Below are 13622 nucleotides of genomic sequence, written 5' to 3' on the forward strand. Positions count from 1 at the left end.
AAATCAAGGGAAGTAATGTTAAAACTTTACAATGCATTAGTAAGACCTCACCTAGAATATTGTGTTCAGTTCTGGTCACCTCGTTACAAAAAGGATATTGCTGCTCTAGAAAGAGTGCAAAGAAGAGCAACCAGAATTATCCCTTGTTTAAAAGGCATGTCGTATGCAGACAGGCTAAAAGAATTGAATCTATTCAGTCTTGAACAAAGACGACTACCCAGCGATCTGATTCAAACATTCAAAATCCTAAAAGGTATAGACAATGTCGACACGGGACTTTTTTGACCTGAAAAAAGAAACAAGGACCAGGGGTCACAAATGGAGATTAGATAAAGGAGCATTCAGAACAGAAAATAGGAGGCACTTTTTTACACAGAGAATTGTGAGGGTCTGGAACCAACTCCCCAGTAATGTTGTTGAAGCCGACACCCTGGGATCATTCAAGAAGCTGCTTAATGGGATTCTGGGATCAATAAGCTACTAACAACCAAACGAGCAAGATGGGCTGAATGGCTTCTTCTCAATTGTAAACCTCTCATTTTCTTATGTTCTTATGTAAAGTAAACACAGGAGAATCCAAGGGGAGGTAGACAAATTCCTAGTTTATTTCACAGAACTAGAAAAGGCAATACTTTCAATATATATATATATATATATATATATATATATATATATATATATATATATACACACACACATACATACAGTGCCTTGCATAAGTATTCACCCCCCTTGGACTTTTCCACATTTTGTAGTGTTACAACCTGGAATTAAAATGGATTTAATTAGGAATGTCGAAGTGGGGAAAAAAAAATCTACATATTTTTCAAAATTATTTACAAATAAAAAACTGAAAAGTCTTGATTGCATAAGTATTCACCCCCTTTGCTGTGACACCCCTAAATAAGTTCTGGTGCAACCAATTGCCTTCAGAAGTCACATAATTAGTTGAATGGAGTCCACCTGTGTGCAATTAAAGTGTCACATGATCTCAGATTAAATACACCTGTTTCCACCTGGCCCCAGAGTTTATTAGAGAGCATAACTAAACAAACAGCATCATGAAGACCAAGGAGCTGTCAAAACAAGTCCACGATAAAGTTCTGGAGAAGCACTAATCAGGGTTGGGTTGGGACACACACACACACACACACACACACACACACACACACACACACACACACACACCACAGCTTGTGGACTTAAATTAGAACTTTTATTCAGGCCAACTATTCTATCCAGTCATGGATTAGTGCAATGGTAAAAAAGTGCATTTGTAATAATTTTTGATTACCTTACCTGAGGTAATATTAGGTAGTTCAGTGTTAGCGCTAACCTGGTCTCTGAAAGCAGCAGTTTGTTTGAAAAAAGGAAGTAGCTCAAACCTAATGAGACTGCTGCTCAGTTCCCTAACAGCTTTATTTGTAAGACTTTTTGTATAAAAATACAGCTGCATCACTTTTAATACACTTGTTTCTTTTCAAAGTTTGTTAAGTTTCATGTTATTATATTTAGCAAATATGAGAAACCGAGAATTACCAACACATTTCTTAATCCTCTTTGCTAAATTAAATTTACTGCTAGTATAAAGGATATTGTGCTCCAAACAAAAGATACAAAGGGGATCTAGAGACCTTATTCCAGGACTGCAGCTAAATCTTTTGGGGAGCCTTCAGCTTCTCTTGATAAATGGTACAATCTAGCCAATCTATTCTTGTTTATTTTCTCACATTCTAGTGTTTTCAGTTACTTTTCACATAGCCTCAATTGTTTGCCAATATATGTTACAATATATAATGGAATTTAAACAGGTTGCAGTAGCTCAGAGTGACACTATCTGTTAGTGTGGCTGGTATATTCTTCATACTAACAATTTCAAATTGTCTCAGCGAGTCTTTGTCTGTAAAGTTTATGGCCTTTGTTGAAGATTTATTACTTTCCTGAATTCCACTACTTCCCCATCCTACTGAAATTTGTTACTCTGTTAATCTTAAGATTGTTATTATATTTTATTCATAAAAGCATGTCTCCCCCAAAGCATTTGTTTTTCTGCGTATTTAACTACGTCTAATACACACTGAACTTCCCAACATCTATTTAAAGTATTTAATGAGCACATTTGATCCTACCTTTCACAGTTTCTTAATCGTATAAAAAAAAACATACCGTAACACTGTCAAATGCCATTGTCTGTCAGAACGACACTCAAACCACAAACAAACAAAAGGTTTAAGCAAAACACTATTACAAAAGAAAAGGCTAACTATGAACCACACACTTCTCACACAATACCATACATACCTTCCTTTCTTTTTTTCTTTCTTTCTTGTCTGATGACACCAGTCCCTGTTCCCCCCACCACCCCCACCCCCAACCCCAACCCCAACCCCAACCCCAACCCCAACCCCAACCCCACGGGTTTGGATATTAGGATAGATATATCCAAGAGTAAGTGCAGAGATGTAAGAGAGACAGCAGAGAAGAACAATTAATGGCTGCGGGATTTGGCCCAACCAATCCTCTGTGGGAAGTTCAGGCTGGATCTTGAGGAACGTCGGTGGCCAGTTTCATCTGATAAATGTTTTCTTCTTCCAATTTAACAGCCAACTAACTAATTGCTATCACTATAGGCCATGAACTACACAGCTGGTCTTGGAACACATCACATAGAACAGCTTGTTTGCATAAAATTGCCTCACAATAAACATGCCTTTATTTACAGATAGTTCCAAATAAAGTGGTGTGATAAAGTATGGGGAAACGTTATAGAGGGGAGGTATAAAGAACCCCAAATAATGCGTAGTTTGTACCCTTTAAAATTGAATTGAGTCTATGAGAAAGGAGAAATATAGTCCTTGCAGTTGAATATGCAATGAAAACGACATATCCCAGGATGCCTCAGCTGGAGGTGAGCACTGATTGAATTGCGATCAGCTAAACTGACACACCTGTCAGTAGCTTATTGAGCTCAGGCCTGTAGAAAAAAAATAGGCTACACAGACCGTATGGACCCGGTGACTATAGGTCCTGAATGAATTTCTTCTGTGTTTTGATAAATCAGTAAACGCCTTAGCCATATGATTACTAGTCAGGGTCTGTTTAAAGTTTAGCGCTCCAGCACGGAATTAGGTTTTGTTTTATTTGTAACACGGCTAACCTTCTGAGAAGGGACGCTGCTAACATAAATAAACATACAGGTACTGTCCTGATTAAACCTACTTGCTGTTGTCCAGATTACTGTTTACACAAAAGACAGTATCAACGATCCCTGGAAAAGTGACAGAGTCACAGAGAGAAAACATGCTTTGTAACAGTGGCCACATACCATAGAAGTCTACATTACTGGTGCTTCCAAATACGATACTATTTGTTGAAAGCTGTCAAGGATAATGTAGATGCATTCAGTGGTGTTTTTGTTATCACAAAATGAAGCACCTTTTTTCTGAAGTGCAGTACATACTTAATAATCATTTGCTACCAAAGTTAAATATCAGACAAACAAGAGCTAATGCTGATGCACTGTGGAGACCGCACTTTGGTTGATCCCCGGAGCCAGCATCGCAGCCGTTGTGTGTGCTGATGCGCTAGGGAGGCAATAAGCTGATCCCTGGAGCCAGCATTACACTTCAGCCATCAACACCAGACAGAAGGATATCTACATCATCATATAGAAAAAAGCGCAAATGGATGGAGACACACATGGATCACATTAGTTTATTGTAAAGCTACGTCTTAGTTGGTGCTTATCTTGGCGAGAGCCGAGTCAAATCAGCATGAAGTTTTAACATCTACTCTTGTGTAATGGAAATCATTATTTAGCTTTTCCATACCACAAGTGTTCTTTCTGTTATCTGTATCCAGCAATTGAGATGATTTATTGATCCCTTTTAAATGTACTTGAAGTTTTACCAAATAACTTAAGATAGTGCTCAAATCAGGACATACTCATACAAAAGGTTTTGGTTCTTGACTAGACAGAAGTTACATTCCAACATTTACAGTGCTGGCTTTAAATGTCTGCTATAATTATTCAAAATAAATTCATACCATGTATTATTTCACTGCATTCAAATATATTCCTACTCTGAAGATGTCTTTAGAAACAAATAACACTGGCTGTGCCTGCCCTCCTTATTAAAATCTGCCAACTATCCCAGAATGCATTGTTCAGTGAAATGCAGCCAAGGTATAAAATGAAACATGAATCAAATATTACTTCTAAAAGGTGAACATGGGCCAGATAGGGGTTGACAGATACATGCTGACAGAGGATGAACATTGAACTTTCTCAGGTATATATGATAACACGAAATTCCAAAGCGTTTAAGGACACAAACGCCTGCCGGGTTACAAGTCATGAGCAAGTTATTCAGTGAGAGAGGACCTTATTTTGAAATGCAGAGGCAAATGTTTTGTATGAAATGAAAACAATTCTCAGTAGTTAACTAGTTTTATTGCTTTCAAATGATTTTATTTCTTTCTAAAAAAATACTTTATTAATGTGAGAGACTCATTTTCAAACAACAAAGAAGACCAATACCTGGAAGAAAAAAACTATTGTGCTAGGAAATGTGCTAGGAAATTGTGCTAGGAAATTGTGCTAGGAAATTAGCAATAGAAAGTTAAAGGGTGGCCATAGGACAATGATCGAAAGCAATGGGGCTTATGTTTTGCAGTTCTTTTTTCTGATTCTTCCCTAGGCAAGTTTTGAACTTGTCTTAGATGTGCAAGTTAAGACGATTGTTAAAAGGCGTATAGAGCATTATGATAGTGATTAATGATGCTAACATAGACAATTATACTTAAAAAACAATTGCATTTTTACTCATGCAGAACAATGTTGTAAAATGTACAGTACCCACCACCAATATTACAGACAGTGTCACACAGCTTCTTTTTGGACTACAAAGCATCTTTGCACACGCTGCATAGAGCATTTACAACTTCCTGTTCTAGAGAATGCACATTTAGTGTAGTGATTCAACTAGCTATTGCATCTTTTGTTATTGCATCTACAGTGTGGCTCTAAAAACAAATTGCTGTGTATATTAAACAAGTTATAATTTACAACTTAGTCAACTGTCTCGAAAAGAAGACACAATTACAGACCTACAGCACAGGAAGTGATAATGTACCAGGAAGCAGGGATCAACAACCTTTTTATGCAAGAGAGCCAAACTGAATGGAAATTTAGAGCAAGCAGTCTACAAAGAGCCAATCATAAACACACAATTTATGTACTGTAAAGTGCAAAAATATATATATATATATAATTTAAATGGATTATTGCACTTACAGTGCGGTTCTTTAATGTGGCTTCTGCTGCTGCATCGTTTTGCTCATTTCTTTGAAGTCCGTTTCATTGCTGGTCAAGGTTAGCTTCATGCAAGCATTCAGGCTTTCTTCTGTTAATCTTGCGCGCACATAGTTTTTGATGTGATTCAAGCCAAACATCATTAAGACAGCAAAACTGTCATTCTACATTGTGCCGTATGTAAGTGAAGGTTCATTCCAAGTTTGCAGAATGATTTCTCCAATTTCTTCAAATCAGTCAATTTGTGCAGTTTTGCTGGTTATGCACGTTGCCGAGCAAGGCTTTCCAGATTTGAATTTAGAAGGCAAAACTTTTCAACCCAAATGTCTGACTCTTTGAAGTTGGCAACTTCCAGCTCCAAATCGCCGATTGAAATTCCCGGAATCACCGCCAAGTCCAGTGCTTTCACACAATTTTCTTGGGGACAAATCATAAACGTCGCAAAGTGCCGTGTCTGTGAAAGTCCACAAAAGGAGACTTGAAAGACATTCGCAGATCAGATGTAAACGCCACAAGTTGCTGCAGATCTAGATTGCTGCTAGGATCCTCTACCATGCATGAATCTCGAAACATTCGTAACACCTCAAAGTGAGTCAGTCTTCCAGTCTCGATATCTCTGATGAACATATTCAATTTGGATTCAAATGAAAAAACTGCCTGCTGTAGGGACAGGACGGTGTTTACTTGCCTTTGAAGTTTAACATGAAGTTGATTCAAATGACCTGTAATGTCCACAAGATAATACAACTTGAGAAGGCAGTCTGAAAGTTCAGGATGTGTAACACCTTTCATTTCTAGGAATGTCTTTACTTCTTTTCAGCAAAACAAGCTAAAACGTTGCCACGGGACAGCCAGTGTACATTGTTGTGCATTGTATATTGTTGTCCTGGATACTCCACTTCTTCCAGCAGGGACTGGAATTGACGGTGGATGAGGGCTCGGGCAAGAATCCAATTGACAATACGCACTACCACATAACACAGTTCTACTCCACACGACTAAGTGCAAAGTGCTTCCTGGTGCGTAATACAGTGAAAGCTTAAAATGGGACGTTTCTGTTGTTCTGACAAAAGAGCAATGAATCCCTCGTGTTTACCCATCATGCTGTGTGCACTTTGAATACACACTGAAACAAGCTTCTCTAACTGGATCTGCTTCTCGCTAACAAAATCAGTTTTAAGTATGTCTTTGCCTCTTGTTTGATTTTTCATTGGCAGAATTGCAAGCATTTCTATATATCACCTGAGAATACATAGTTGTGCCACATCACAGACATCTGCTGACTCATCCAAAGCAAGCGAAAAATATGTAGCAGAACTTATGTTTTCTATTTGCTGCTTGTCAACCTGATCCGCCATTTTCACAGTTCGATCATGAACTGTTTTTGCATATAAAGGCATATCTTGTTTTTACTGCAAGATTTTGTCTTTGTTGGGGAATTTTTCAAATAGCTCTTCAGCTATATTAACCAGATAGCTCTTCACATATTCGCCATCAGTGAAAGGCTTACCTTTGCAAACGATCTCTAAAGAACCTGCGAATCTTGCTGAATTTAAATTTCCCGCTTTATTCGACCATGCCAGTAGTTTACTTAGTGCTGATTTCATTTTTCTTTGCAGTTCCGCAGTTATTGAAGAGCCTGCAAAACTAGAGATAGATAAACAACATTTTAATTAACTAACAAACTGTTGTGTGTGTATGTGAATGAATCAACTGACAGATATTACATTGTGTGTGTGTGAGTGAAATATTGTACATAACAGAATTAGGTTGAACAAATGTGATTACCATATTCAGATTATTCAAAAACACTAGGTCAGGTTGTGAATTATTATCTTAATAAGTCTTGGATATTCAGTTACCTGTTGGTACCTCTGATGTCCTCGGTAACAAATGATTCCTTTATTTATTATACATTGTCTTGCTTGCTAAGCAGTTATAATTAATTACATCTAAATTCTTTATACCCCAGCTCTTAAAAGGTCATTCTGTCTGTTAAAATACTCTGTGTTTGTATACTGTGTCGAGATTACAGTTTCGCTAAGTGCATTGGACCATTACAGTGATTAATGGAACAAAGTGTATTAGGCCACATGAAAAAGCATTGTGAAGTGTGGTCTAACCTTCTCGCCCCCACACCATTGTCAAGATTAAATCTTTCTATCCAATCCTGGCTTTTTCAACAACGAGAATGGTCTTTCTTCGTTTACGAACACAGATTTGTAGGAGATGACTAAAATTATTATGTCAGCCCTTGTTAACATACACATTTATTATTTACTTGTACAAGCTATTTCATTCAGAATTGCGTCTGACCCAGTTATTTTGAATTGGTTCATCAAGAAAAGTACAAAACCATATTTTTCTCCAGCTCTCTGCAGTGTAATTTTATTTAGCAATATAAATATGAAATAATGTACTGTATATTATATAGACATGCAGATACACGGTAAAGATTGGAAATACCTGTCTTCTCAGAAGCAGCTTGTGGTTGAAAAGGGAAAATTATAGGTAGTAAGCCAAGCTAATAACAACAACAACAACAACAACAACAATAACAATAATAATAATAATAATAATAATAATAATAATAATAATAATAATAATAATAATAATAATAATAAACACATCTAATAGGACATGAAACAGATAAGAATATAAATATTCAGAAAATCTATCCATTTAACACCTTGTTAGGTGAGGACATTTACAATCTGACCAATTTGGTTTGCAATGGAACAGTTACAGTTAATTTACAGTGCAGTTAAACTAGCATAATGGCACTGAAAATATCTGTCTAAATTGAATGCATCTTCACTGCACTTGACCTCTCTGCTTGCTTGAGAAGTGTACGCCACAATATGCCCTCCTGTTAGGCCTCAGTAAAAAACGGACAGCGTTCTATTAAACTTTGTGGAAAAGCATTTTGCAAACACATAACATTAAAATATTGACATAAAAAGGTAAAGGGAAGAAAATATCTGATGGGCTGTGAGAAATATTAGTTTTTCATACCTTTTGTTTGCAGAAAAAAAACATACTGTCAGATCCTAGTGTATTTGTAGTGTCCATCAGAGCTTATTATTTAAAACACAATCTTATTTGCTTACGATTGTAAGTCGCCATGGATAAGGGTGTCTGCTAAGAAATAAATAATAATAATAATAATAATAATAATAATAATAATAATAATAATAATAATAATAATAATAATAATAATAATATTTAACAATTTAGCAATGCAAGGCAAGGTAGGGTCTCTTGCAATTACAACATTGGGGGTCATTATAAAAGGATGTGGGCTTATCATGGACATTTATAAAAATATATCACAGTACATAGTGAACAATTTTTTTTCAGTTTTCCCATGCTTTTCACATGGCTATTTTAACATACTTTACCATACCTTATTCAGTGCCTACTTTACCATGATTTCACTATCCTTTATTACACTTTGCTATACTTTCAATATAGTAAGATTTTATAAGACTGGTTTCACAGACCCCAATCAGCACCAATCTTGGACTTCCCTGCCGAAAACATTAGATGGAATTATTATTAAATCGGGACTGTGAAACCAGCCATGAAAAGGTAAACTGTAGTTTATTTTCTGTAAGGGGTGTTTAATTAATTTGCGATATTTGCTTGGCTTATTATTTTTAAATAAAATAAAGCCGCAGCTCTTAGGACCAGATGATGAAGACAGGTTATTTGCTTTTGCACAGCATTGTATTTATTGAATGATATTTCCTATGCATGCTCTACAGTTTTGTTTTTTTTAGAAAATTAGTAACTTGCAAGCCCTGCATGTTTGAAAGATGTTGTGCTGATAAACAACCACCCTGAGAAAGCTGTTAGACAGCATTTACCCATGACTGGTGAAAGGAGGTATCAGACCTGAATACTAATGGGAAAACTAGCACAGTGAACTCAAATTCACTAGCAGCAGTTTGAAAGATGAATGCTTATCCATTTCACTTTTGCCCCGGGGCAGTGCTTCATTTTATCTAAACTATGTAATTTCAATGTGTAAAAATTCCTGCAACTGCACTTATCAAAAATAAATTAATATATTAAATAAAAAAAAGCCTTCTAAAAAGTAAAATAGACTAACATCTTCATACCCTCACCCCCAATAATATATATATATATATATATATATATATATATATATATATATATATATATATATATATATATATATATATATATATATTGGGCAATTTTTATTACAGGACATTTTGTCCAAATGGTGGTATACTGTAGTATGCAACACTAGGTTTTGTTAGGTTTATTTTATTAAACTTAATTAGAAAATGTAATTATTTTGTATGAACAGCGTTACTGTATGTCACATCTTGTGGTGTGGGAGTAACAGGGTTGACCAATTCAATAACACCTGGAGCTTTATTGTTTCCTTTTTCAAACAAACAGAAAAGTCAAGAGTGCTGTTCAAAATTAAAATGTCCACAAAGAAAAATAATAAATCAAACAAAGTTCAACAAACAAAAGGGATTCTTCCCTTTTCTTCTTGCCCCTCCAGCTCATAGGCTTTTCATGTGGAAACCGACAAGAGCTTTCAGCACCTGGACAGCTCCGCGTCTCTTTTAACACGCTCTAATTCAGACACCACCTCCTGCGTCCTCCTAGTTCAGCAGCCCTGCTTGAAATGACAGAAAACATTTATATGCAGCTTAAAAGACTGGGCAGCCAATCTATACCCCGCATTCTTGGGATTTTCACGTGGCTATCCAGGCCTTTAGGCAGTAAGGCAGGCTGTAGCGCTGCTTCCCTGTCAGACATCCATTTTAGAGTATTTAACTCTTTCAGAACTACATTACTTTGCAAGCCTACTACAACTAATTCAATGTAGTCAATGCGAAATATTCATTATACAGTATAAAGGCTGACACACACCAGACGTGATGCGATTTTTCATTACGCTTTCACAGCGACATGACCATAAACACTAGAAGCGACACAGAGGTGATGCAACAGATTGGAAAACTGCCAGATCAACAAAACTATACAAAATTGCTATTGACAAAACTATGATCAAGACTGGTACATATTCGTCAACATGATGCAGTAATTATGTGTGCCTTCTCTGCTGGTATTTCAACATATATGGCAATAAATCATACATATCAGGCTTAACCAGTGCCTTCGAAATGGACTCCCATATATTACCTTTCAAATCTGTAATTTTATAACCAATGATCTTTGTCAAAACTCTGGGTATTTTTCCACAGCAAGTATTTTTTCCTTCGTCATTTTGGAAACAGCTTCATCCTGCTGGAAAACTAGTTGTCGCACAACAAATCGCACAAAATAAGATTCAATTCTATTTATTTTGCATCGCTCCGGTGTCGCCCCCGCTTTGCTTGTTGCGTTGCTCGTGGTATGAAAGATACTTATCAAAAGTATAGGTTCTATTTATTTTGTTGCATCGCTTCACAGTTTCGCTTGTCACATTGTGTCGGGTGTGTAGCAGCCTTATGACTCAAGACCAGGGCCTGGTGGATTAAAGTTCATAATCCTAGAGAGGTGCTACCATTTAAAATACCTATTTAATAATATCTACAGAATCTTAAGGGGGGGGGGGGGTGTAAAAGATGAGTCCTCAGATAGTTTCTTTAGCTACTTAAATAAAAAGACACACAGTGCATTAACTTGTTTGAAACTAGAAAGCAGAACAGAACAAAAAAACTAGGATAACTCAGCTATCTGTATCACAGTTGTTTGTTTTGTTATTTGCTACATTTTTAAAAGTCACTATAAGGACAGCAGCCCCATAATTAAAATGCAATCCTAGCATTCGCATACATTTTACTGAAAAACACATTTTGATTATGGCTACTATCATGTTCCATATCCTGTTGTTATCTTGTAGGTCAAAACCTGGCCATACACACTAAGATTAACATGGGCAATTATATTTTGTATTCTGTTGATCACAGCATACTGTAAAACCACCACATGCATTTAACAGGGATTAAGACAACATTTCAAATTCATGATGATTTATCCTTTCTAGAACTTTTAAGTATTCTCAGTTGTGTAGTAGCTCTATCCCTGCTCCCTATGAAAACCGGTTGTTCATAATGACAGCCCACTGATTTGTTCTTCTTTGTTGCATTTCTAAACTTTGACGTATTTTAACATACTTTATATAGTAATAAATTGTTACCCACAGGAAAAATAAAACCAGCACAGTTATCAGTCATACCCCATCTGTAATCAAGAAATGGACAACATATCTAATTGTATGTATTTTCCAGCAGCAAATGAAATTATGCTGTGAGTCATATCTCAAACCAGAAGAATAATGTTGATTGGAATATGTAGGACTGTACCATTCATTTAATAGAAAAAGTATTCTTTTGAACAAGCGGCTGGAAGGAGTAGAACAGAAATATTATTAAACAACGGTGGTCTGCTATAGGCAGAAATTTAATGGAAATCAAATACAATGTTTTCAAATACAGCTAAAATGAGATTTCACATCTACCCGGGCCATGTGAAACACTTTAGTCCTTAAACAGCTTGTGTTCTCTCCATTCAAGTAGAGTTTACTGGCGAGTGAGACAGCCATTATCTATCTTCAATTCAAGTCTGAATCCTTTACAAAATACAGATCTTATCCAAGTTGAGCTTGGTAGGGCAACTAACAAGAAAAGGGAACGATTAATTCACACAAAATGAACACAGTACAGGTGCATTCAACTAATTTAACCCAATCCACAATAGCAAATGACAACATCTACAACAAACAAGTTTACAAAGCTTTGTAACTTTGTTAAGCCAGGTCAGAGCTGTACCACATCCCTTCAGTGGCTTATTTTTTGTCAGCTAGTAACATGCTTTTGTAACAGGGTGGAGTCTGGGCATGAACTGGCGAGCCCGCACACCACACCAAGAGCTTGGCTAGTCTACATTTCTGGATATAGAGCTTTTAACTTCAACTCATCTAACTGACAGGGGGAAGAATGATATTTTTTCCTTGGAGATCACCCCTCCTAGTACTGACAGCTGATGAGGCCAACTCTAAAGTAGTATGACTTTCATAACAGGGTCCTCAAAGCATAGTTTGGATTTAATGAAAATTACCTTTCCCTATCGCAACAGATGTTTGACTCCAGGCCTGTTTAGATTTGATTTGTCCCAATGATCACTGCATGGTTTCTTACTGGCTTAGTATTGAAATGCAAGTTCCTCTGTGGTTCTTTAAGAGGTGAAGTGTTGGATGAGTTGAACAGTAAAATAACACTGGCATTGAACTCTGGTGATACAGAGTTCTGTGTGGAGGCCTGAACAACTGTCCTGAATGTCCTGCCAAGGCTTGTTAAAGTTGTCATTGATATCCAGGCAGCACCAGGACTTTCAGAACCTGTTTTTCTCCACACAGGTTTTTGTAAGCTCATTGTGCTGAGCAGTTGTCGGGCAGACTAGCGGTATAACATCATCATTCTACAGACATTAGGTAGAGTGTAAACACATTTCTACCTCAGTCTCATCATTGGCACTGCTCTGCGATAAAATATGGCTTTGTTTAATTTTAGTAGCTAGTCGGTCGATTTGCCTGTCAAGATTATCCACAAATCTATGAAATATATCAATTATATTTAAATAGCAAGAAACCTTTTATTTGTCTTAATTATCATTGATGCTACTGGATTACTCATAGAAAGACTCTGTAAAATGTAGCTACATGTTAAATCTTTTCTAAAAGGGACTCTGAATTGAACAGATCCTACTCTCTTCTGTATCAGGTATTCCCTCCACACTAATGGCAACCCTGAAGTACTTGTCCTGCACCTTGTCTATTCAGGCTTGTGAATAGACAAGAAAACATCACACTCCAGTTCTGTACTTCAACATTTTTCAGGAGCTAAGCACAAATGAAATCGACTTCAGCGGAATTATTTCAGACATGCCTATTGTATTTGTTTCTGTTATCTCTGACACCAGGGTATGTTCATGTTTCTGGATTCACAATGGTTTTGCCATCCTGCCAATCTAATTTCACATTTTCTCACCTAACACTCAGATTTGTTTTCTGGTCAGTCTCAGTGTCTTATGAGTTTATATTTGTAGGGATCTCAGGACTACGAAAGCTTTCCAGTTTTACACAAACCTGTAAAGGAATGTTTAAAGATGATTCAGAGAGGCTCATGTTTTAATATAAAAATGCATTTCTTATGCATAATGAATAATGTTGACTGAAATATATTCCATTAAATAGCCTACGATTTCCTTTGCAGCATGTATGAAAGTGATTTATTACTCTTCCCCTCTGCTGGTCTGC

This window comes from Acipenser ruthenus, chromosome 19, assembly GCF_902713425.1.
Source record: "Acipenser ruthenus chromosome 19, fAciRut3.2 maternal haplotype, whole genome shotgun sequence".
Lineage (NCBI taxonomy): Eukaryota > Metazoa > Chordata > Actinopteri > Acipenseriformes > Acipenseridae > Acipenser > Acipenser ruthenus.